The following is a 25,727-nucleotide window of genomic DNA, read 5'->3' on the forward strand; positions in this document are numbered from 1 at the left end:
GTCAGAAATGACGTGAAGGCAGGCAGCAATGACAACAATAACAGAATATTGGTTTATTTTTGCTCACACATGTGATAGGAATTGAAGGCATTGTTGAATTTATGAGAGCTTCTTCTCCAAACTGAACATCGCCTTCATTTTTGTGTGTGAAAAGACATATGTTTTTGCACACCATAGAAGCCATGATGTATTGCAGAGTATCAGAACCATAGAATCATACAGTTGAAAGATTATGGATATGAGATCATGACTTGGCATTTTAGATGGTTTTTAATCTGATTGATTGATTGATATATATTGTAATTGCTTATATGTTTAGATTGTTTATATTTTGATGAGATGGGTTTTATTGTTTACCTGCGTGGCATTAATTTTTTTTCCAGATTTGTAAGCCGCGGGGTAGAAATGAAGTAAATAAATAACAATAGGGACACCCCTAGGGCCATCCAGTCCAATCCATTTTCTGCCATGCAGGATAACACAATCTAAGCCCTCCCAACAGATGGACATCCAGCCTCTGTTGAAAGCCCTCCCACTCTGAGGCAGTATTACAGTGTCAACGTTCATAGAATCATAGAATCAAAGAGTTGGAAGAGACCTCATGGGTCATCAACCCCATTCTGCCAAGAAGCAGGAATATTGCATTCAAATCACCCCTGACAAATGGCCATCCAGCCTCTGCTTAAAAGCTTCCAAAGAAGGAGCCTCCACCACACTCTGTGGCAGAGAGTTCCACTGCTGAACAGCTCTCACAGTCAGGAAGTTCTTCCTCATGTTCAGGTGGAATCTCCTCTCTTGTGGTTTGAAGCCATTGTTCCCTTGCGTCCTAGTCTCCAGGGAAGCAGAAAACAAGCCTGCTCCCTCCTCCTCCCTGTGGCTTCCTCTCACGTATTTATACATGGCTATCATATCTCCTCTCAGCCTTCTCTTCTTCAGGCTAAACATGCCCAGCTCCTTAAGCCGCTCCTCATAGGGCTTCTTCTCCAGACCCTTGATCATTTTAGTCGCCCTCCTCTGGACACATTCCAGCCTGTCAGTATCTCTCTTCTGTCATTTCCAGATGTGAGCAATTCTTGAGGGGCAGCGAATAGCAAACTGCATGCTTCTGATGGTTCATTGCTCAAAGCTGCATCTTGCAAAGTGACAGGTACCACCTGAGCCCCCAGGTGTAGAACCGGAAGCGATCATCCCCCCCTGTTCTCTTGCTTTTGATTCCAGCCATGAGCGGGCATCAATGCTGCATCATGTGTGCTGCTTCCTGATGCTGCAGATTGGTTTGCAGGCTATTTTAGGCAGCAATCGCTGCCTCCCGGGAGGCATACAGCGAGTGATTAATAATGCATGGTTCCAATTGTATAGACAAGGAAAGGAAATTAAAAAAAAGAATCGACTGCAGGCGAGATGCGTCGGGAAGCGCTGGGAGCAGCAGTAGTTCAGAGGGTTAGCTTTGCATCCAACGAGATGCAGATCTAAATGCAAATGCATTTAGCACAGTGGTTCTCAACCTGGGGTCCCCAGATGTTTTTGGCCTACAGCTCCCAGAAATCTCAGCCAGTTTACCAGCTGTTAGGATTTCTGGGAGTTGAAGTCCAAAAACATCTGGGGACCCCAGGTTGAGAAGCACTGATTTAGCAGGTGGCTGAGAGGGACTCGGCTGTTAGGAATTGTGGGAGTTGAAGTCCAAAACACCTGGAAGGCTAAAGTTTGCCCATGCCTGCACTAGAAGATCTGGAAAATTCCCAGTGTTGCGATACCTTGTTGATCAGGGATAAATACAATCATGGGTACCAGTCCCATAGATTGTGGGTGTCATTTTTTGCTGATTTATTTTTACAGATTAGGTGGAAAAAACTGCTGGTGGTACCTTGATGCCCTTGGAGATTTCCTTGGACATTCCTTGTGGACACTTTCAGCTTGCAAATGTATACATTATTATTATTATTATTATTATTATTATTATTATTAGTAGTAGTAGTATTGCCCAAGGAGGGGATTGTGGCGCAGCTGGCTCAGTGTCAGCTGCATTTAGATCACTCTGACCAAAAGGTCATGAGTTCGAAGCCAGCCCAGGTTGGAGTGGGTTTCCAACCAATGGTGTAGCCCGTTGTCGACCTTTGCAACCCAAAAGACAGTTGCATCTGTCAAGTAGGAAAATTAGGTACCACCTTAAAGTGTGGGGAGGCTAAATTAACTGATTTATGAGGCCATAAAGAAGACTCCAGCAAAGCATTCCAGCGGGGAAGCATGCGGGGAATGCGGAAGTGCTTCATCAGCGTCGCAGATGGATAATGAAAGCGACAGCTCCCCTGGCGGCCAGAAAAAAGTTAAATAGCTTCTGTGTATGTCTGTATATGTTGTATGTCAAAATTGGCATTGAATGTTTGCCATATGTGTACACTGTAATCCGCCCTGAGTCCCCTGCGGGGTGAAGAGAAGGGCGGAATATAAAAGCTGTAAATAAAATAATAATAATAATAATAATAATAATTAGTCATCCCCTGCCAGGCGTTGCTGTGGCCCAGTCTGTTGATCTGGAAAATAAAGTAATGAGAAAGTGCTGGTTTCTAATCTATGTAATTTCTTTCTGTTTGTTGCTAAACAGTATTTCTTGCTGTTTCTTTGTCAGTGTTGATGTGGAGAGTGTCTGGTTTGCCTCCTCTGGAACATGCAACATATCATTGTCCTTCTTTAGGGGTTCCTTTCAAATCTAGGATGCTATATCTCTCTCTGTGTGAATCATATCTGTCTATCTATCTATCTATCTATCTATCTATCTATCTATCTATCTATATCTATGGCTGGATGGCTCTTTGTCAGGAGGGCTTTGATTGTGTTTACTTGCCCTGGTGAAGGGAGTGGGACTGGACGGCCTTAAGTATTTTCTGATGGTCATGAGGGTTCTTTGTGAGAAGTTTGCCCCGATTCGGTCGTTGGTGTAGTTTCAGAACGCTCTTTGATTGTAGGTGAACTATAAATCCCAGTAACTACAACTTTCTCCCTAAACTCCATCTGTGTTCATATTTGGGCATATGGAATATTTGTGCCAAGTTTGGTCCAGATTCATCATTGTTCGAGTTCACAGTGCTCTCTGCATGGAGGTGAACTGCAACTCCCAGACTCAAGGTCAATGCCCACCAAACCCTTCTAGTGTTTTCTTTTGGTCATGTGAGTTCTGTGTTCCACGTTTGCTTCAATTCCATCATTGGTGGGCTTCAGAATGCTCTGATTGTAGGTGAACTATAAATCCCAGTAACTACAACTCCCAAATATCAAGGTCTATTTCCCCCAAACTCCATCTGTGTTCATATTTGGGCATATGAAATATTTGTGCCAAGTTTGGTCAAGATCCATAATTGTTTGAGTCCACAGTACTCTCTGGATGTAGGTGAACTACAACTCCCAAACTCAAGGTCAATGCCCACCAAACCCTTCCAGTATTTTCTGTTGGTAATGGGAGTTCTGTGTGCCAAGTTTGGTTCAATTCCATTATTGATGGAGTTCAGAATGCTCTTTGATTGTAGGTGAACTATAAATCCCAGCAACTGCAACTCCCAAATGACAAAATCATAATTTTTTGAGTGATGGTCACTCCTTGTGTTGTGAGATGTTTTGTTGCCAAATTTGGTGTGATTTCGTGGGCTGGGAGCTCTTTAAGATGTAGAAGTATAGCAAGCTCTTGGTATCTCTTTGAGTTTGGTTACCAAAAATCTGTGGATGCTGAAGTCCCATTATTTACAGCAATATAGTGTGGGATAGTATTGTGTTGTTGTTCATTCGTTCAGTCGTCTCCGACTCTTCGTGACCTCATGGACCAGCCCACGCCAGAGCTCCCTGTCGGCCGTCACCACCCCCAGCTCCCTCAAGGCCAGTCCAGTCACTTCAAGGATGCCATCCATCCATCTTGCCCTTGGTCGGCCCCTCTTCCTTTTGCCTTCCACTTTCCCCAGCATCATTGTCTTCTCTAGGCTCTGCTGTCTCCTCATGACGTGACCAAAGGACTTCCACTTTGTCTCTAGTCTCCTTCCCTCCAGTGAGCAATTGGGCTTTATTTCCTGGAGGATGGACTGGTTGGATCTTCTCGCAGTCCAAGGCACTCTCAGCACTTTCCTCCAACACCACGGCTCAAAAGCATCTCTCCTCCTTTGCTCAGCCTTCCCGAAGGTCCAGCTCTCACATCCGTAGGTGACTACGGGGAAGACCATGGCTTGGACTAGGCAATGGATCTTGGTTGCCAGTCTGATGTCTCTACTCTTGACTATCTTATCGAGACTGGACATTGCTCTCCTCCCAAGAAGGAAGCGTCTCCTGATTTCCTGGCTGATTTCCTGGATAGTATTGGATATGGATAATTCACTGGGAACAGTCAGAGAAATTGCACTGTGGGAGTGTTCGGTAATGTAATATTTAGAGAATATAATTCTCTCTGCTGCTACACGCACAAAGACACTGAGATCGCTTTCAGGGACGTTTACGCTTGAGAAGTCTTTTGTTTTACGTAATGAGCCATTTTGTAGGGGGAGGCTGTTTAGAGTACATTGAATTCCCAGGTTTATGAGTTTATCAATAATTAAGCAAAGATGTCTGAGGCGATACGTCAAGGGCGCTCCATGCAAAGGATTGGCCCTTTGTGGACTTGCCAAGTGCCAAGAAAATCTAGTTGTGGCGCTGATAAGAAGTTCTTGGACACAACAGCGTGAATGTTACCTGGATTGTCCACACGGTAATAACGTAATCCTTCTTTATCATGTCCCATGGTTTCTCAGGGTTGTTATTGGCTTCTGTCTCTGGTTTATGGTGCTGCTCAGAATGTGGAAACTTCCCAGGTTATGGAAAAATACATGCCTGCTTCCTCTTGTCCTTCCTTATTTTTGTTGCTACTTCATAACTGTCATTTTGCTATTGTTTTGAATCGTAATGTAAATACAATTCTTGACATGAATACTCAAATGGCCAAATGTGAACACTTGTGGAGTTTGGGGAAATAGACCTTGACATTTGGGAGATGTAGTTGCTGGGATTTATAGTTCACCTATGATCAAAGAGCCCACCAACGATAGAATGGTCCAAACTTCCCACACAGAACCCCCTGGTAGCCAGATTGTGTTCTTTTTCATGGTTTCTTCCTTTCTGTTGAAATTGTCCACATTCTTGTGGATTTCAATGGCTTCTCTGTGTAGTCTGACATGGTGGTTGTGAGAGTGGGCGAGCAATCCTGTGTTCTCAAATAATATGCTGTGTCCAGGTTGGTTCATCAGGTGCTCCGCTATGGCTGACTTCTCTGGTTGAATTACCCTGCAGTGCCTTTCGTGTTCCTTGATTCATGTTTGGGCAATGCAGTGTTTGTGGACACCACAATTGAAGAGAGATATTGACAAGCTGGAATGTGTGCAGAGGAGTGCAACTAAAGTGATCAAGGGTCTGGAGAACAATCTCTATGAAGAGCGGCTTAAGGAGCTGGGCATGTTTAGCCTGAAGAAGAGAAGGCTGAGAGGAGACATGATGAGAGCCATGTATAAATACATGATGGGAAGTCCTAGGGAGGAGGGAGCATGCTTGTTTTCTGCTTCCCTGGAGACTAGGACGCAATGGAACAATGGCTTCAAACTACAAGAGAGGAGATTCCATCTGAACATGAGGAAGAAATTCCTGACTGTGAGAGCCGTTCAGCAGTGGAACTCTCTGCCCCGGAGTGTGGTGGAGGCTCCTTCTTCGGACGCTTAAACAGAGTCTGGATGGCCATCTGTCAGGGGTGATTTAAATGCAATATTCCTGCTTCTTCGCAGGGGGTTGGACTGGATGGCCCATGAGGTCTCTTCCAACTCTTTGATTCTTCGATTCTATGAAGAATTCTTGTCCACAGCTGCATGGTACTGCATGCAACTCCTGGAACGATTCCATCAGCCTCCGGAAAATCCTGCAAATCTCTTGGGAAGACAAGTGGACAAATGTCAACGTGTTGGAAGAAGCAGAGACCACCAGCGTTGAAGCGATGGTCCTCCGCCATCAACTCTGCTGGACCGTCACATTGTCCAGATGCCTGACCACCATCTTCCAAAGCAGTTGCTCTATTCCGAACTCAGTAATGGGAAATGGAATTTTGGTGGACAGGAAAAGAGATTTAAACATGGGCTCAAAGCCAATCTTAAAATCTTTGTCAATGACACTGAGAAATGGGAAGCCCTGGCCCTTGAGTGCTCCAGCTGGAGGTCAGCTGTGACAAATCCCCATATCATGACAGTTCCAGGATAAACTTGTCCTCTCGATGCACTTGATCTCACCCCCTTGTGGGAAATTAAACCCCATAGCGTGTCCCATCCATATCTCCCACCAGATAAACTACTCAAAGCCAACCTTAAAAACTCTGGCATAGACACTGAGAACTGGGAAGCCCTGGCCCTTGAGTGCTCCAGCTGGAGGTCAGCTGTTACCAGCAGTGCTACAGAATTTGAAGAGGCACGAATGGAGGGCGAAAGAGAGAAACGTGCCAGGAGGAAGGCGCGTCAAGCCAACCCCGACCAGGACCGCCTCCCACCTGGAAACCAATGCCCTCACAAGAGAAGATGCAGGTCAAGAATAGGGCTCCACAGCCACCTACGAATCCACAAGAATACTGATCCTGGAAGACTATCCTACTCGGCCAACGAGGAATCGCCTAAAAAGGTATATGGTAGAATCCCGCAAAAGTGGGAGGATCCCTCTCGACCTTTGCTGAATGTAACATTGGTTGGATTTTCTTGGTGGCTCTGTAGATTGTTTGTAGGTTGTGTTTCCTCATCAGCTTCCCAATGCGGTCATCTGAACATGAGGAAGAACTTCCTGACTGTGAGAGCCATTCAGCAGTGGAACTCTCTGCCCTGGAATGTGGTGGGGTCTCTTTATTTGGAAGCTTTGAAACAGAGGCTGGATGGCCATCTGTCAGGGGTGATTTGAATGCAATATTCCTGCTTCTTGGCCGAATGGGGTTGGACTGGATGATGGCCCAGGAGGTCTCCTCCAACTCTTTGATTCTATGAAAAATATATTAATTATTAAATTTGTAAATAAGTAGGCAGCTTGGCTGACAGCCAGGAATTCTGGGAGCATAGGCAGGGTTTGATCAAATGGTTCTTCCTTGCAAAAAAGGCATTTTTTCCCCAAAGAATAGTTCCCAAAGATTAGAACTGAAATGGGTTTTGCTTGCAGAGCTCTACATTCAGTTGCACGTGGAGCTGTAAAGTAGAGCTCTCGCTGGTGATGTAAGGCTCTTTCTTGTTTTGTCAGGCCACAATGGTGAAAGCGGCAAGAATTCCTAGATAATAGTGGAGTTCAGCCAAGGTTAATTTCCTGAGGCTCATGAGTCACCCAGCTGCCTTGCCGTTTGTTTTCTGCCGCTTCCCGCATCTTACAGTATTCAGATCCTAGGATCGTGGAATTGCAAGGAGACTCGTGGGCCATTGAGTCCACAGCCTTGATCAGTACAGTGGAAAAACCCTGGAAAGTGACTCTTTGGAAAGCATCTGGAGAAGAAGACTCCACTGTCTCTCTCTAGGTCAGGCATGGGCAAACTTTGGCGTTTTGGACTTCAACTCCCATCATTCCTAACAGCTGGTAGACTCAGAATACAACACCGCCTGAGCTCTGCGAGTGCAGCATTTTCCCGAATGAAGCAGAGAGTGTTTGAGGACCGGGACATCCGTAGGGATACCAAGGTGCTTGTCTATAAAGCTATTGTCCTCCCAACCCAAACCGCATAGAGTCGCCTGTGGGGGAATGCCGTGGATTTCCTGGATGTACCTGGATTTCAGGAAGGCCTTCTTTGACAAGGTCCCCCATGACCTTCTGGCAAGGAAACTAGTCCAATGTGGGCTAGGCAAAACTACGGTGAGGTGGATCTGGAATTGGTTAAATGGACGAACACAGAGAGTGCTCACTAATGCTTCCTCTTCATCTTGGAAAGAAGTGACAAGTGGAGTGCCACAGGGTTCCCCCCTGGGCCCGGTCCTGTTCAACATCTTTATTAATGACTTAGATGAAGGGCTAGAAGGCATGATCATCAAGTTTGCAGACGACACCAAATTGGGAGGGAAAGCCAATAGTCCAGAGGACAGGAGCAGGATTCAAAGGGATCTTGACAGATTAGAGAGATGGGCCAAAACTAACAAAATGAAGTTCAACAGTGACAAATGCAAGATACTCCACTTTGGCAGGAAAAACGAAATGCAAAGATACAGAATGGGGGACAAGGCCTGGCTCGAGAGCAGTACGTGTGAAAAAGATCTTGGAGTCCTCGTGGACAACAAGTTAAACATGAGCCAGGAATATGATGTGGCGGCAAAAAAACCCAATGGGATTTTGGCCTGCATCAATAGGAGCCTAGTGTCTAGATCTAAGGAAGTCCTGCTCCCCATGCTCTATTCTGCTTTGGTTAGACTACACCTGGAATATTGTGTCCAATTCTGGGCACCACAATTCAAGAGAGATATTGACAAGCTGGAATGTGTCCAGAGAAAGAGGGCGACTAAAATGATAAAAGGTCTGGAGAACAAGCCCTATGAGGAACGGCTTAAGGAGCTGGGCATGTTTAGCCTGAAGAAGAGAAGGCTGAGAGGGGATATGATATCCATGTATAAATATGTGAGAGGAAGCCACAGGGAGGAGGAGGGAGCAAGCTTGTTTTCTGCTTCCTTGGAGACTAGGACACGGAACAATGGCTTCAAACTACAAGAGAGGAGATTCCATCTGAACATGAGGAAGAACTTCCTGACTGTGAGAGCTGTTCAGCAGTGGAACTCTCTGCCCCAGAGTGTGGTGGAGGCTCCTTCTTGGAAGCTTTTAAACAGGGGCTGGATGGCCATCTGTCAGGGGTGATTTGAATGCAGTATTCCTGCTTCTTGGCAGAATGGGGTTGGACTGGATGACCCATGAGGTCTCTTCCAACTCTTTGATTCTATGATTCTATGAAAGGCTGAAAAATGCGGTATAGAAATAAAGCAAATAAATAAACCCTGCTCTATGCCTGCAAAACGTGGACTGTCTACAGACGTCACATGCAACTCCTGGAACGATTCCATCAGCGCTGCCTCCGGAATATCCTGCAAATCTCTTGGGAAGACAAGCAGACAAACGTCAGCGTGCTGGAAGAAGCAAAGACCACCAGCATTGAAGCGATGGTCCTCCGCCATCAACTCAGCTGGACCGGCCACATTGTCCAGATGCCTGACCACCGTCTCCCAAAGCAGTTGCTCTACTCTGAACTCAAGAACGGAAAATGGAACGTTGTTGGGCAGGAAAAGAGACTTAAAGATGGTCTCAAAGCCAACTTTAACAACTCTGGCATAGACACTGAAAAATGGGAAGCCCTGGCCCTTGAGCGCTCCAGCTGGAGGTCAGCTGTGACCAGCAGTGCTGCAGCATTTGAGGAGGCATGAGTGGAGGGTAAAAGAGAGAAACGTGCCAAGGGGAAGGTGCGCCAAGCCAACCCCGACCAGGACCGCCTTCCACATGGAAACCAATGCCTTCACTGTGGGAGAAGTTGCGGGTCAAGAAGAGGGCTCCACAGCCACCTACAAACCCACAAAAATAGTCATCACGGAAGACCATCTTACTCGTCCAACGAGGGATCGCCTAAGTAAGTAAGACTCAGAATTGTGGGAGTTGGAGTCCAAAACACCTGGAGGGCTCAAGTTTGCACAGGCCTATTGTAGAGGAACGGGTCAGGGTTATGCCCGCTCTGGAGATTTTCAAGCAGAGACTGGATGACCATCTGTCAGGAGGGTTTGGATTGTATCCCTTATTAGTAGAAGGTTCGACGGTCCTTGCGATCTCTTCCAACTCTTCTATGATTCTATGATAGATGTTTAAAGCAATCTCTTTGTCTGTTGTCGTGAGGATACATTGGGCCAGGATGGAGCCACAATGTTGCCGTGCGGCCATCTCAGTCCAAATGCACAACGTGTTAGTTGTACAAGAGCTTGTGTGCACATGGAACACAGTTGTGGGGATGGTTTGCCTGATGCTCTTGATGGGACCAGGAAACGTAGAGTGAATTAAAGAGAGGGGAGGAGGGAGCAAAAAGGAGCGAGAAAGAGTAAGAGTGAAAGCATGTGGGAAGAGATAAGCATTGCTACGGTGTTGCAGGCAGACAGGAAGCTATTGAAACTCAGCAGACTGAAAACCACAACCAAGGTCATAACAATGTCTGTTATAGAACTCCAATACGCTGATGATAATGTAGCATATGCTCATTCAGAAGCACTGGTGGCCTCACTGATATCATCTATCCCATCCCATTTTTCCTCTTTTTCTTCTTCTGTTTTGTGTATATTGTTTTGTATGCTTTGATGTTTTATATTTTACTATTATGTTTATTTGATTGTAATTTGTATTGTTATATTGTAATTTTTGTTCGGGCTTGGCCCCATGTAAGCCGCTCCGAGTCCCCTTTGGGGAGATGGTGGCGGGGTACAAATAAAGTTTATTATTTACGCCTTTGACCTGTGGGGTTCCACAGGGCTCTATATTGTCCCCCATGTTATTTAACATCTACATGAAGCCGTTGGGAGAGATCATCCGGAGTTTCGGGGTGCGGTGTCATCTGTACGCAGATGATGTCCAACTCTGTCACTCCTTCCCACCTGCTACTAAGGAGGCTGTAGAAGTCCTGAACCGGTGCCTGGCCGCTGTAACGGTCTGGATGAGGGCGAACAAACTGAAATTAAATCCAGACAAGACAGAGGTACTCCTGGTCAGTCGCAAGGCCGAACGGGGTATAGGGTTACAGCCTGTGCTGGACGGGGTCGCACTCCCCTTGAAGGCGCAGGTTCGCAGTTTGGGTGTGATCCTGGATTCATCGTTGAGCCTGGATCCCCAGGTTTCAGCGGTGACCAGGGGAGCATTTGCACAGCTCAGGCTTGTGCGCCAGCTGCGCCCGTACCTCGGGAAGTCTGACTTGGCCACGGTAGTACACGCTCTGGTCACATCCCGCCTTGACTACTGCAACGCTCTCTACGTGGGGCTGCCCTTGAAGACGGCCCGGAAGCTTCAGCTAGTCCAGCGCGCGGCAGCCATGTTACTAACAGGAGCGGGACGCAGGGAGCATATAACGCCCTTGTTGTTCCAGCTCCACTGGCTGCCGATCTGCTACCGGGCCCAATTTAAGGTGCTGGTGTTGGCCTACAAAGCCCTAAACGGTTCCGGCCCAAAATACCTTTCGGACCGCATCTCGGCCTATGAGCCCACGAGGGCCTTGAGATCGTCTGGGGAGGCCCTTCTCTCGATCCCGCCTGCTTCACAGGCACGTCTGGCGGGGACGAGAGAGAGGGCCTTCTCGGTGGTGGCCCCCCGGCTGTGGAACGCCCTCCCTTATGTCTTTTCGTAAGAGCCTAAAGACATGGCTATTTGAGAAGGCATTTAACTGAGTGTACATTAACTGGTAATGACAACCGGAACGGAATATGGATTATGAGTTTGGTTATGATTCTACAATAAGACGGAGCGGATTATTTTAGTGTAATTATATTAGTGTGTATTAGTGATATGTTGATTTTTTGTCGTGCTTTATTGTAAACTGTCTTTTATATGTTGTACACCGCCGTGAGTCGCCCTAGGGCTGAGAACGGCGGTCAACAAATGCAGCAAATAAATAAATAAAAAATAAATAAATATTATTATTTATTATTACAGAATACGGTTATGTTTTCTAGTGAGCCATATGATATGGCCAAAGTACAGCAGTTTTAGTTTATTCGTCTTGTTGTCTAGCAGTTGTTTGTCTTTTGGGTCATCCAGAGTATGTGCAGAACTCTCCTCCAGCCTCACATTACAGGGGACTGTGTCAATAACCATCTATATAAATAAAAATGTAATGTTCGTTTGTGGGATTAACATAACACAAAAACCACTGGGTGAATTGACACCAAATTTGGACACAATACACCTATCAGGACAACGAGTGACCATCAATCATAAAAACACTTGAAAACACAGCAAAAGAGACTTTAAAAGCAAAAAAACAAAACAAAAAATACATTACAAGGCATGCACAAAACCATATATATATATATATATATATATACACACACACACACACACACACACTGTCGGAACCCAGATGCCTTAAAGAGCCAGACACAGGAATGTAATCAAAACAACAGTTTATTAAATCGAAGTAAACGGGACTCAGAGACACTTGCTTCAGTGCCTCTGGTCAGAACTCAAAGTTTGCAGCAAATTGCAGCTAGAAAAAACGAACTTGGAAAATAATCCGGATTAAACTGGCAAATAATCCTGATTAAACTGGCAAATAATCTGGATTAAATAAGAGTTCAAGCAAAATGCACCAAAATCACACAGTTCAAAGATAAAGCCAAAACAAAAAGCTGTAAAGAGAAGCCGTTGTCCAAAAGCAGTCCAAGGTCGAAGAAGTCCCAGTTGAAGATACAAGAGTCCAGAAAGCGTTGTCGTCGTCAGTAACAGTCCGTGGTCAAGAAGAGGGGAAATCCGCACTTACGAGAATCCAAGCCAGTCAGCACACGAAGAACACGGCAACCTGCAGTTCCAGGACCCAAGCCCAACAAGAGAAGCAGCAGCGACAGAACCCAAGGCACATATCCAACACTTTGCCTACTGCCAAGTTCCATTCTTTCAGTGCCTTCATTTATCCTACAGCTCATCATCCGTTGATGAGCTGCCCCCTGCCCTTTCCTCATTGCTGTCAGCTGCCTTACCCATTACAGCTGAGCGCCAACACCCATCTCTCCAACTCTTCCACCTCTTATCAAGACTCAGGTGAATGTTTCACCTAGAGAGGAAACAAGCAAGGACATCTAATCACCTCTCAACAAAAGATTGCTCCAGGCACTGCCAGGCAATCAAATGCTAATCAAGGTGGTCAGTTGAAACAGTCACAACTAGCTCCAACAGACAACAGTCCTTTGTCCCACCCTGGTCATTCCACAGATATATAAACCCATTTCCTAGTTCCAACAGACCTCACTACTTCTGAGGATGCTTGCCATAGATGCAGGTGAAACGTCAGGAGAGAATGCCTCTAGAACATGGCCATATAGCCCAAAAAAACCTACAACAACCCTGCACATATCTTATTGTAGTGCAAAAAAAAAAAAAACCACTTAAAAACAATGCAATAATTAAAATGAACAATGAGATAAAATGAGATAGGATTGCGGAAAGTGTGGGCCTGCTTTTGGCTGATGAGATAGGATTGTTGTTGTTGTTGTGTTTTCAAGTCGTTTCAGACTTATGTTGACCCTGAGTGAGGGCCAGGTAAATGACCATGGAGGGCCATATCTGGCCCCCGGGCCATAGTTTGAGGACCCCTGCTCTAGGTCTTCCGTTGCAATTCGGTGGTGTGCTGGAACCAGAAGTTGTATTATTTAATGACACTCAATTGCGCCTGCAATTTCAGGCAACCACAGTCTGGTCAGGAACCTCAGATATATTGGTGTGACTCTGTAGTTTTTCTCACTCTTTGCTGTGATATATTTTGGTGACATTACCTGTTGGCAGAGCTCTTTACCTGTCTGATTAGGGCACTAAGTTACCTGGTTAGCAGGCACAGGTCCATGAAGTTGTCTCCTTGGTGTTTTCGGTTTCTTAAGGTATTGACCTCCATAATCCACCTGCTAAGCTGATTACGAACGCAGCTGGAAAACTTTCACTCCGTTAGTCTTCCAGTCTGGAGATAATGAAGGTAAACAAGATAAGGCCTTGCTTGTCTTTCATCACTGGGCACACTCTTCTAACTCCTGAAACTTTAGTGTGATCGTACCTGGATTTCAGGAAGGCCTTCTTTGACAAGGCCCCCCATGACCTTCTGGCAAGGAAACTAGTCCAATGTGGGCGAGGCAAAACTACAGTGAGGTGGATCTATAACTGGTTAAATGGACGAACCCAGAGCGTGATTCTCCCCAAGGCTTCCTCTTCATCTTGGAAAGAAGTGACAAGTGGAGTGCCATCCACAGGGTTCCGTCCTGGGCCCGGTCCTGTTCAGGATCTTTATTAATGACTGAGATGAAGGGTTAGAAGGCAGGATCTTCCAAGTTTGCAGACGACACCAAATTGGGAGGGATAGCCAATACTCCAGAGGACAGGAGCAGGATTCAAAGGGATCTTGACAGATTAGAGAGATGGGCCAAAACTAACAAAATGAAGTTCAACAGTGACAAATGCAAGATACTCCACTTTGGCAGAAAAAATGAAATGCAAAGATACAGAATGGGTGACACCTGGCTTGGGAGCAGTACGTGTGAAAAAGATCTTGGAGTCCTCGTGGACAACAAGTTAAACATGAGCCAGGAATGTGATGTGGCGGCAAAAAAAGCCAATGGGATTTTGGCCTGCATCAATAGGAGCCTAGTGTCTAGATCTAAGGAAGTGATGCTACCCCTCTATTCTGCTTTGGTTAGACCACACCTGGAATATTGTGTCCCATTCTGGGCACCACAATTCAAGAGAGATATTGACAAGCTGGAATGTGTCCAGAGGAGGGCAATTAGAATGATCAAGGGTCTGGAGAACAAGCCCTATGAGGAGCGGCTTAAGGAGCTGGGCATGTTTAGCCTGAAGAAGAGAAGGCTGAGAGGAGATATGATAGCCATGTATAAATATGTGAGAGGAAGCCACAGGGAGGAGGAGGGAGCAAGCTTGTTTTCTGCTTCCCTGGAGACTAGGACGCAATGGAACAATGGCTTCAAACTACAAGAGAGGAGATTCCATCTGAACATGAGGAAGAACTTCCTGACTGTGAGAGCCGTTCAGCAGTGGAACTCTCTGCCCCGGAGTGTGGTGGAGGCTCCTTCTTTGTAAGCTTTTAAGCAGAGGCTGGATGACCATCTGTCAGGGGTGATTTTAATGCAATATTCCTGCTTCTTAACAGGGGGTTGGACTGGATGGCCCATGAGGTCTCTTCCAACTCTTTGATTCTATGATTCTATGATTCTATGAAAGCATTACGTTGACCTCAAACACCATCTTCAAGGCTGGATACCTCATATTCCTGGGACTGATCACCCTGGGAACCGAGAGGTACTGAACTCCTAGATGGGGCCAACTCTTCCACCTCCAGAAGATCTTAAATTCCTAGGCGGGACGTAGAAGGTGATACAATATGGTGAATTGGATGTTTGGGTGGATGCTGTTAAGATGGTCCAGGAACCTGTTGAGTTCTTCTTCTCCATGGCTCCAAATGGTGAAAGTGTCATCCACATATCTGAACCATATTGTTTTGATACAGCAGCACCAGGAATTCCAGCTTATCTTGCTTTTTGTTCATTGCTGCATGTATTTTGAAGTTATATGCCTTTGCAGTTAGATGGCTCTCCTTATTTTGCAGTTATTGGGTCAGTTGCTTGTCAATTATCCTTAGGTTCCCTAGTCCCGCCCCCTTTTTGGGCTTTGGTAGGGAAGTGGGCCATTTTGTATTTAGTTCCGCCTGGCAGCGGAACCCACACCAGTGAGGAACCCACACTGGCAGCGGAACCCACACCAGATTTTAGTCAGCTTTGGAAGAAGTTAAAAAAGGGGAATTTTCCTGTAAAGAAAACTTGTTGAAGATAGTGCCTGTCCCCTGTGGGCAAGATTGAGAGAACTAATTCTTTATCAAGAAAGCTCTGAAGTACCTGTTTGATTCATTAATAAAAGACCTTGTTGTATTTTTCAAGACATATCAAGACTCTTTTGTAGTGGAAACCTCTGAAAACTTCTTCTTAGGCCCATGGCTTCCCGCGGGGCAAAGGTTACACATCCTATAGAATCATAGAATCAAAGAGTTGGAAGAGATCTCCTGGGCCATCCAGTCCAACCCCATTCTGCCAAGAAGCAGGAATATTGCATTCAAATCACCCCTGACAGATGGCCATCCAGCCTCTGCTTCAAAGCTTCCAAAGAAGGAGCCTCCACCACACTCCAGGGCAGAGAGTTCCACTGCTGAACGGCTCTCACAGTCAGGAAGTTCTTCCTAATGTTCAGATGGAATCTCCTCTCTTGTAGTTTGAAGCCATTGTTCCATTGCGTCCTAGTCTCCAAGGAAGCAGAAAACAAGCTTGCTCCCTCCTCCTCCCTGTGGCTTCCTCTCACATATTTATACATGGCCCTCATCATATCTCCTCTCAGCCTTCTCTTCTTCAGGCTAAACATGCCCAGTTCCCTAAGCCGCTCCTCATAGGGCTTGTTCTCCAGACCCTTGATCATTTTAGTTGCTCTCCTCTGGACACATTCCAGCTTGTCAATATATTTAAAGCCAACCAAAAACAGGCCCAGCAGCGGCAGAACACATATCTTGGGCTTTTTTGTTGTAATGGTTAGAACTGTTCCATTGTTGAATATGCTGATTCGGAGTGTGGCGGAGTCTCCTTCTCTGGAGGTTTTTAACCAGAGGCTGAATGTCCATCTGTCAGGAGGGCTTGGATGGTGTCTTCCTGCCTGGCGAAGGGGGTTGGACAGGATGGCCCTTGGACGTCTCTTCCAACTCTTGTGAGTCCAGAGCCCTGTTTTGCTTTCTGCTTCATAACAGGAAATGAATCCTTTATGAACCGTTCTTTCTGTGTCTCTTGGAGTCAGGATTTTGTTTTGAATTGAACAAAATGAAGTTCAACAGTGACAAATGCAAGATACTCCACTTTGGCAGAAAAAATGAAATGCAAAGATACAGAATGGGGGACAATGCCTGGCTCGAGAGCAGTACGTGTGAAAAAGATCTTGGAGTCCTCGTGGACAACAATTTAAACATTAGCCAACAATGTGATGTGGCAGCAAAAAAAGCCAATGGGATTTTGGCGTGCATCAAGAGGAGCATAGTGTCTAGATCTAGGGAAGTAATGCTACCCCTCTATTCTGCTTTGGTTAGACCACACCTGGAATATTGTGTCCAATTCTGGGCACCACAATTCAAGAGAGATAGTGACAAACTGGAATGTGTCCAGAGGAGGGCGACTAAAATGATCAAGGGTCTGGAGAACAAGCCCTATGAGGAGCGGCTTAGGGAACTGGGCATGTTTAGCCTGAAGAAGAGAAGGCTGAGAGGAGATATGATAGCCATGTATACATATGTGAGAGGAAGCCACAGGGAGGAGGAGGGAGCAAGCTTGTTTTCTGCTTCCTTGGAGACTAGGACGCAATGGAACAATGGCTTCAAACTACAAGAGAGGAGATTACATCTGAACATGAGGAAGAACTTCCTGACTGTGAGAGCCGTTCAGCAGTGGAACTCTTTGCCCCTGTGGTGGAGGCTCCTTCTTTGGAAGCTTTTAAGCAGAGGCTGGATGGCCATCTGTCAGGGGTGATTTGAATGCAATATTCCTGCTTCTTGGCAGAATGGGGTTGGACTGGATGGCCCAGGAGGTCTCTTCCAACTCTTTGATTCTATGATTCTATGATTCTTCTCCATGGCTCCAAATGGTGAAAGTGTCATCCACATATCTGAACCATATTGTAGGCTTTTTTGTTGTAATGGTTAGAACTGTTCCATTGTTGAATATGCTGATTCGGAGTGTGGCAGAGTCTCCTTCTCTGGAGGTTTTTAACCAGAGGCTGAATGTCCATCTGTCAGGAGGGCTTGGATGGTGTCTTCCTGCCTGGCGAAGGGGGTTGGACGGGATGGGCCTTGGAGGTCTCTTCCAACTCTTGTGAGTCCAGAGCCCTGTTTCGCTTCCTGCTTCATAACAGGAAATGAATCCTTTATGAACTGTTCTTCCTGTGTCTCTTGGAGTCAGGATTGTGCTCTGAATTGCTGACGCTGGATCTCCTGAATCTTGTGCATTCTCCTCCTGAGATCCTGCTTCTCCCAGCTGCCTCAAGAGCTGCTGGCCCGGCTCCTGGCAGCTGCCGTACCTAGGAGCTGGCTGACCTCTTTGCGGTAAATGTCACTCCTTGCTCGGTCACCCTCCGGACATCGGATTCCGCTGCCTTTTTTAAACCTCTGCTAAGGTGTTTGGTTTACTCTCTCTCTGCTTAATGAGGAACAGTTTTAAGTTTTGGAACTTATTCCATTAGGCACAGAATCAAAACAGGTCTGCTTTGTTTACGTCATGCAAATTGCGCTTCGGATCGCTCGCTGTGTGCCGTCCGCCGTCCAGTGCCAAGTTCTTTCTCGCTGAAACTTTAAAGCCGTTCAAAAACACAAACAAACCCGGTGGGTGCCTTGCAAAGATTGCAGCCCGAGATTACATTCCTGGTTCAAAGGCAAACCTGCAAAACAAAGGCTTGTTCCGCCTGAGAAGCTTCTCGGAAATCATCTTGGGATTTTTCCCCCCGCCTCTTGTTTCAAAACAGATTCTGTCGTGCTCTTACGATCGGAATGGACTGGTGCGTTCATACACAGGCCCTTGGGACACTTAACATGGAAACTGTGCAAATGCATCTTGAAAGAATCGAATGAGCAAAATCTGAATCTGTTCAAATTGAACAGCCATTAACAATTGGAACATCCATTTAACTTATGTGACCCTTCTGTGGGTTTTTCCCCCTTGATATAATTTATTCTAGAGGTAGCCTGGCTGTTGTTGCCTGGAATCACCCTATGTTTGGGAAGTGTTACCTGGCACTCGATTGTTTGCTGTCTGGAGTTCCCCTGATTCTGATTAATGACTAACCCAATGTATAGAAATCTTTTGACTATTTCAGTTTCAAAGAAGTAGTTGTGTTCATCTCCTGCTGCGTAAAAAACCCCAGTTTGTCTTAAAAACTGCTGCCACATTTCCGTTATTGTTTCTGTTCTTCCCTTTTCTTCTTCTTTTCAAACCGCTTCAGTATTTTCATGCCTCATTTTAAAGTTATGCAAGTCATCTGTGGTCACTATTCCTGTGCTCGTCATATTCAACTTTTGTCCTTGACTTTCTTCATGTGGCTCTAAACTACCAATGCATTACATATAGGACTTCATCACACACAATAAAATCATCATTTCTATACATTTAAGAATTGGCGACGCACTGAGCCCATCATGTGATGCAAGCGTCTACTGTGGGCTCCAGCCTACCAGCTGTTAGGAATTATAGAATCATAGAATCATAGAATCAAAGAGTTGGAAGAGACCTCCTGGGCCATCCAGTCCAACCCCATTCTGCCAAGAAGCAGGAATATTGCATTCAAATCACCCCTGACAGATGGCCATCCAGCCTCTGCTTAAAAGCTTCCAAAGAAGGAGCCTCCACCACACTCCGGGGCAGAGAGTTCCACTGCTGAACGGCTCTCACAGTCAGGAAGTTCTTCCTCATGTTCAGATGGAACCTCCTCTCTTGTAGTTTGAAGCCATTGTTCCATTGCGTCCTAGTCTCCAAGGAAGCAGAAAACAAGCTTGCTACCTCCTCCTCCTCCCTGTGGCTTCCTCTCACATATTGATACATGGCTATCATATCCCCTCTCAGCCTTCTCTTCTTCAGGCTAAACATGCCCAGTTCCCTAAGCCGCTCCTCATAGGGCTTGTTCTCCAGACCCTTGATCATTTGAGTCTCCCTCCTCTGGACACATTCCAGCTTGTCAATATCTCTCTTGAATTGTGGTGCCCAGAATTGGACACAATATTCCAGGTGTGGTCTAACCAAAGCAGAATAGAGGGGTAGCAATACTTCCTTAGATCTAGACACTAGGCTCCTATTGATGCAGGCCAAAATCCCATTGGCTTTTTTTGCCGCCACATCACATTCCTGGCTCATGTTTAACTTGTTGTCCACGAGGACTCCAAGATCTTTTTCACACGTACTGCTCTCGAGCCAGGCATTGTCCCCCATTCTGTATCTTTGCATTTTGTTTTTTCTGCCAAAGTGGAGTATCTTGCATTTGTCACTGTTGAACTTCATTTTGTGAGTTTTGGCCATTCATCTCTCTAATCTGTCAAGATCGTTTTGAATCCTGCTCCTGTCCTCTGGACTATTGGCTCTCCCTCCCAATTTGGTGTCGTCTGCAAACTTGATGATCATGCCTTCTCGCCCTTCATCTAAGTCATTAATAAAAGGCTAGAAGGCATGATCATCAAGTTTGCAGACGACACCAAATTGGGAGGGATAGCCAATAGTCCAGGGAGTTGTGGGAGTTGAAGTCCAAAACACCTGGATGGAGGGCTGAAGTTTGCCCATGCCTGTTATATCGTAAATGAGACATGCCTGATCTTCACCTGTTTCTTTGTGATGGCAAATCAAACTGATAAATCTGTAAGAAAGTGGAGAAAAGGATTAGTTGTGATGGGGTAGGAAAATCTTCTGTTAAATTTCAGCATTGGGTGTGGCAAAGCTTAAGGGAAAACCAACAATCTCAAACGATTTGCTTATCTCGTGGGATGAGGTGCATAGATTTTCCGTTATGCGCGTGTGTGCATTTACCTAGCTATCTCAGCTTGCATACAAAACCTATCACCCACCCTTGGCCCTTCAGCTATGGGCACCTATCACATATTTTAGCATTTCCATTGCTTTTCACATTCTTCTGTCTTTGAATGTGGCCAGGGTGGTCCAGGCCTTGGTCACCTCTAGATTGGACTACTGTAATGCGCTCTACGTGGGGCTGCCCTTGAAAACGGCTTGGAAATTTCAGTTAGTCCAATGGGCGGCAGCCAGGATGTTAACTGGTGCTCCTTACAAGGAGCGGTCAACCCTCCTGTTCAAGGAGCTCCATTGGCTGCCGTTCATTTTCCGGTCCCAATTCCGTCTATGAACCCACGCGTTCTCTTCGTTCATCTGGAGAGGCCCTGTTTGCGATCCCACCTGCGTCGCAGGCGCGTTTGGTGGGGACGAGGGGCAGGGCCTTTTCTGTGGTAGCTCCCCGACTTTGGAACACCGTCCCCAAGGACATCAGACAAGCCCCTACACTGGCAGTCTTTAGGAAGAGTTTGAAGACCTGGCTGTTCTGGTGTGCCTTTCCAGAATAGGAAACTCCAGCAATATGTCCCAGAAGCACTTTAGTAGAGATTTAAGATTGTCTGCACATTGCACTTACCCTACTTTTCACCTGTCATACTCAGCACTTTTTAATCTGTACCCATTACATTTGGCACGGCCCTAGTTTTATCGTGTTATGGTGTACTGTCTTATTGTTTACTGTTATTGCTTAATGTTTTGATTTGCATGAAATGTTATGTGTATTGTTATGCTGTTGTTTTTATTGAGGCCTTAGCCTTTGTAAGCCGCATCGAGTCCTGCGGGAGATGTTAGCGGGGTACAAATAAAGTTAATAATAATAATAATAATAATAATAATAATGTCTGTCCATGGAGTTGATGAAATTGACTTTTCAATGAAAGCTTAGGCTGTATTCTTCCCAGTTGAAATCAATACACTGGATTCATTTGTGTCTTGATGCCAAAAAGAGACAAGCATACCTACTTACCTATCTCTATGCAAGAGTTCATTTTCAGTGGCTTCGGTTCTAGAATACAGGAAAACAGTTTGTCACAGACAGGATGGAGGGTTGGCCTTGCTGATCAGAAAGTTGGCTTCCATGCATACATGCCTTCATTGACTTTTTGCAAACGGATTCTGGCCAGGTAGGAACGCTTCAATAGCCTGTCCCAGATGAGGTCTCCAAAACGACTTGATATCACAGACTTGGGAGCATAGATAATAGTATATGATAGTAGTATATGTTCGGCAGTGGAACTCTCTGCCCCGGAGAGTGTGTGGTGGAGGCTCCTTCTTTGGAAGCTTTTAAACAGAGGCTGGATGGCCATCTGTCAGGGGTGATTTGAATGCAACATTCCTGCTTCTTGGCAGAATGGGGTTGGACTGGATGGCCCAGGAGGTCTCTTCCAACTCTTTGATTCTATGATTCTATGATTCTATGTCCCACTTACTTACTTACTTAGGCGATCCCTCGTTTTCCGAGGATAATTGTCTTCCAGTGTTCTTGTGGGTCCGTATGTGGCTGTGGAGCCCTATTCTTGCTCTGCATCTTCTTCCGCAGTGAGGGCATTGGTTTCCAGGTGGAAGGCGGTCTTGGTTGGGGATGGCTTGATGCGCCTTCCTCCTGGCACGTTTCTCTCTTTCACCCTCCATTCATGCCTCTTCAAATTCTGCAGCACTGCTGGTCACAGCTGACCTCCAGCTGGAGCGCTCAAGGGCCAGGGCTTCCCAGTTCTCAGTGTCTATGCCAGAGTTTTTAAGGTTGGCTTTGAGCCCATCTTTCAATCTCTTTTCCTGTCCACCAACATTCCGTTTTCCGTTCTTGAGTTCGGAGTAGAGCAACTGCTTTGTGAGATGGTGGTCGGGCATCCGGACAACGTGGTCGGTCCAGCGGAGTTGATTGCGGAGGAACATCGCTTCAATGCTGGTGGTCTTCCAGCACGCTGATGTTTGTCCGCCTGTCTTCCCAAAAGATTTGCAGGATTTTCCGGAGGCAACGCTGATGGAATCGTTCCAGGAGTTGCATGTGACGTCTGTAGACAGTCCACGTTTCACAGGCATAGAGCAGGGTTGGGAGGACAATAGCTCTATAGACAAGCACCTTGGTCTCCCTATGGATGTCCTGGTCCTCAAACACTCTCTGCTTCATTCGGGAAAATGTTGCGCTTGCAGAGCTCAGGCGGTGTTGTATTTCGGTGTCGATGTTGACTTTGGTGGAGAGGTGGCTGCCAAGGGAGCGGAAATGGTCCACATTTTCTAATGTTACACCATTAAGCTGTATCTCTGGCATTGGAGAGGGGTTGGCTGGTGTCTGCTGGAACAGCACTTTGGTTTTTTCAATGTTCAATCACAGGCCGAGCTTCTCGTATGCTTCTGCAAAGATGTTTAGAGTGGCTTGTAGATCTTCTTCTGAATGCGCACAGATGACGTTGTCATCAGCATACTGGAGCTCTATAACAGATGTTGTTGTAACCTTGGTTTTGGCTTTCAGTCTGCTGAAGTTGAATAGCTTGCCATCTGTCCGATACATGATGTCCCACTTAGGCAATCCTTCATAATCCAAGGATGATGGTCTTCAAGTGAAATGTCTTTGTGGTGAGTACATAGGTGACTATGGAGCCCGATTCTTGACCCCCTTGTTCTCCCGCAGTGAGGACATCGGTTTCCAGATGGAAGGCAGTCCTGGTCAGGGTTGGCTTAGTGCATCTTCTTCCTCTTGGCACGTTTCTCTCTTTCACCCTCCATTTGTGCCTCTTCAAATTCGGCAGCACTGCTGGTCACAGCTGACCTCCAGTTAGAGCGCTCAAGAGCCAGGGCTTCCTGGTGTCTTTGTCAGTTTTTAAGGTTGGCTTGAAGCCCATCTTTAAATCTCTTTTCCTGTCCACCAACATTATGTTGCTGTATGGCAACCTTCAAAGTATTTGACATGTGGCAACGATGTGTGCCTAATTAGAGCAGCGGAAGATTTCACCTAAGCCTTTCCGATCTTAGGCGGCGGAAGTTTGGTGCCACCTGGGCCGTGATTGATTTGGCTTCCAAATGCAACACGCAAAGCATGAAGATGCTGGCTCACTGATTGTGGAACTTGTTAATGGGCTTAAAGGATCATGACAACTGGCTCTCAGGTTAAGCCAGAACATATCAAGAGTAGCTTCAATCTAATTTGCAGTGCTTTGGGGTTTTTTGCTTCGGAACCCTGCGGTGCCTGGATTATTTGAGAAAGGCATTGTTTAGATCCAATGTCTGCTGGGTTTAGTGGGTGCAGGTGAACTACAACTCCGATATGCAAGTCCCATCGTCCATGGTCCAGCCTTCTCCAAACCACACCAGGATGTAGAGTGGATCATGGGGGCTCTGTGTGCCAAGTTTGGTCTTGACCAAGTTTGACCAAGTTTGACCAAGTTTGGTCAGCGACCCACACCACTGACTAGTGGTGTGGGTCGCTGTGCTCTCTGAAAGTGAGTGAAAGCACTCTAAAGCCCATCATCCATGGCCTGTAATCCCCCAAAATGCACCAGGAGATAAAGTGGATCATGGAGGCTCTGTATACCAAGTTTGGTCCTGATCTGGATTGTGGCAGAGCTGGCTGGGAGGCAGCTGCATTAAGATCACTACTGACTGAAAAGTCAGCCGTTCGAAGCCAGCCCGGGTCGGAGTGAGCTTCCGACCAATTTGTGTAGCTTGCTGTCAACCTTTGCAGCACAAAAGACAGTTGCATCTGTCAAGTAGGAAATTTAGGTACCGCTTATGCGGGGAGGCTAATTTAACTAATTTACGAGGCCATAAAAATCTCCAGCAAGCATGCGAAGAATGAGGAAGTGCTTCATCAGTGTCACAAATGGACGTTGAAACAACAGCTCCCCTGGTGGCCAGAATACCCTCATGAAAAGCTGGAATGTTAAATAGCCCCTGAGTGTCTGTCTATATATGTTGTGTGTCTATGGCATTGAATGTTTGCCATGTATATGTACATTGTAATCTGCCCTGAGTCCCCTGTGGGGTGAGAAGTGCAGAATAGAAATACTGTAAATAAATAAATAAATAAATAAATAAATAAATAAATCTATCTATCATTGATTTAAGTCACAGTAGTCTCAGGGAGTGAGTGAAGGTTCCATCATCCATGGTCCATCCTCCCCCAAACCACACCAGGATGTAGAGTGGATCATGGGGGCTCTGTGTGCCAAGTTTGGTCTTGATCGGTCAGTGATGTGGGTCGCAGCGGTCTCTGGAAGTGAGTGAAAGCACTGTAAATCCCATCATCCATGGGCTGTAATCCCCCAAAATGCACCAGGAGGTAAAGTGGGTCATGGGGGCTCTGTATGCCAAGTTTGGTCCTGATCTGTCATTGGTTTAAGTCACAGTGGTCTCAGGAAGTGAGTGAAGGTCCCATCATCCATGGTGCATCCTCCCCCAAACCGCACCAGGATGTAGAATGGGTCATGGGGGGGGGGGGGTGCTCTGTGTGCCAAGTTTGGTCTTCATCGGCCATTGGTGAGGGTCATAGTGATCTCAGGAAGTGAGTGAAGGTACTGTAAGTCCAATCATCCATGGCTCATCTGACTCCAACCTTACTGGGATGGGGGCTCTGTGTACCATATTTGGTCTTCAACAGTCATTGGGGAGGGTCATCGTGATCTCAGGAAGTGAGCAAAGGTACTGTAAGTACAATCATCCATGGTTCATCTGCCTCCAACCGCACTGGGATGTAGAGTGGGTCATGGGGGGGGGGCTCTGTGTGCCAAGTTTGGTCTTCATCAGCCATTGATGAGGGTCATCGTGATCTCAGGAAGTGAGTGAAGGTACTGTAAGTCCAATCATCCATGGCTCATCTGCCTCCAACCGCACTGGGATGTAGAGTGGGTCATGGGGGGGGGGGGGGTCTGTGTGCCAAGTTTGGTCTTCATCGGTCATTGGTGAGGGTCATAGTAATCTTAGGAAGTGAGTGAAGGTACTGTAAGTCCAATCATCCATGGCTCATCTGACTCCAACCGCACTGGGATGTAGAGTAGGTCATGGGGGGGGCGGGGCTCTGTGTGCCAAGTTTGGTCTTCATCGGTCATTGGTGAGGGTCATCATGATCTCAGGAAGTGAGTGAAGGTAGCGTAAGTCCAATCATCCATGGTTCATTTGACTCCAACCGCACTGGGATGGGGGCTCTGTGTGCCAAGTTTGGTCTTGATCAGTCATTGGTGAGGGTCATCGTGATCTCAGGAAGTGAGTGAAGGAGTGGGTCATGGTGGCTTTGTGTGGCAAGTTTGGTCCTGATCCATCATTATTGGAGGTCACGGTGGTATCGGGAAATGAATGAGGGTACTGCACCTCCCATCATAGCCCATCCTCCCCTAAGCCGTGTCCTCTGGTTGTAAACCCTAACAGTGGAACTTGTGTTTCATTTGC

The 25,727-nt window shown here is 46.3% G+C and overlaps 1 protein-coding gene across 1 annotated transcript in view; it reads left to right on the forward strand.

The window, feature by feature from the left end:
* Positions 1–25,727, forward strand: part of PGM2L1 (phosphoglucomutase 2 like 1) — a 91,618-nt gene that overhangs the window by 15,134 nt on the left and 50,757 nt on the right. The gene's annotated exons all lie outside the window — the stretch shown is intronic.

The sequence above is a fragment of the Anolis sagrei genome, chromosome 3, assembly GCF_037176765.1.
Source record: "Anolis sagrei isolate rAnoSag1 chromosome 3, rAnoSag1.mat, whole genome shotgun sequence".
Classification (NCBI taxonomy): domain Eukaryota; kingdom Metazoa; phylum Chordata; class Lepidosauria; order Squamata; family Dactyloidae; genus Anolis; species Anolis sagrei.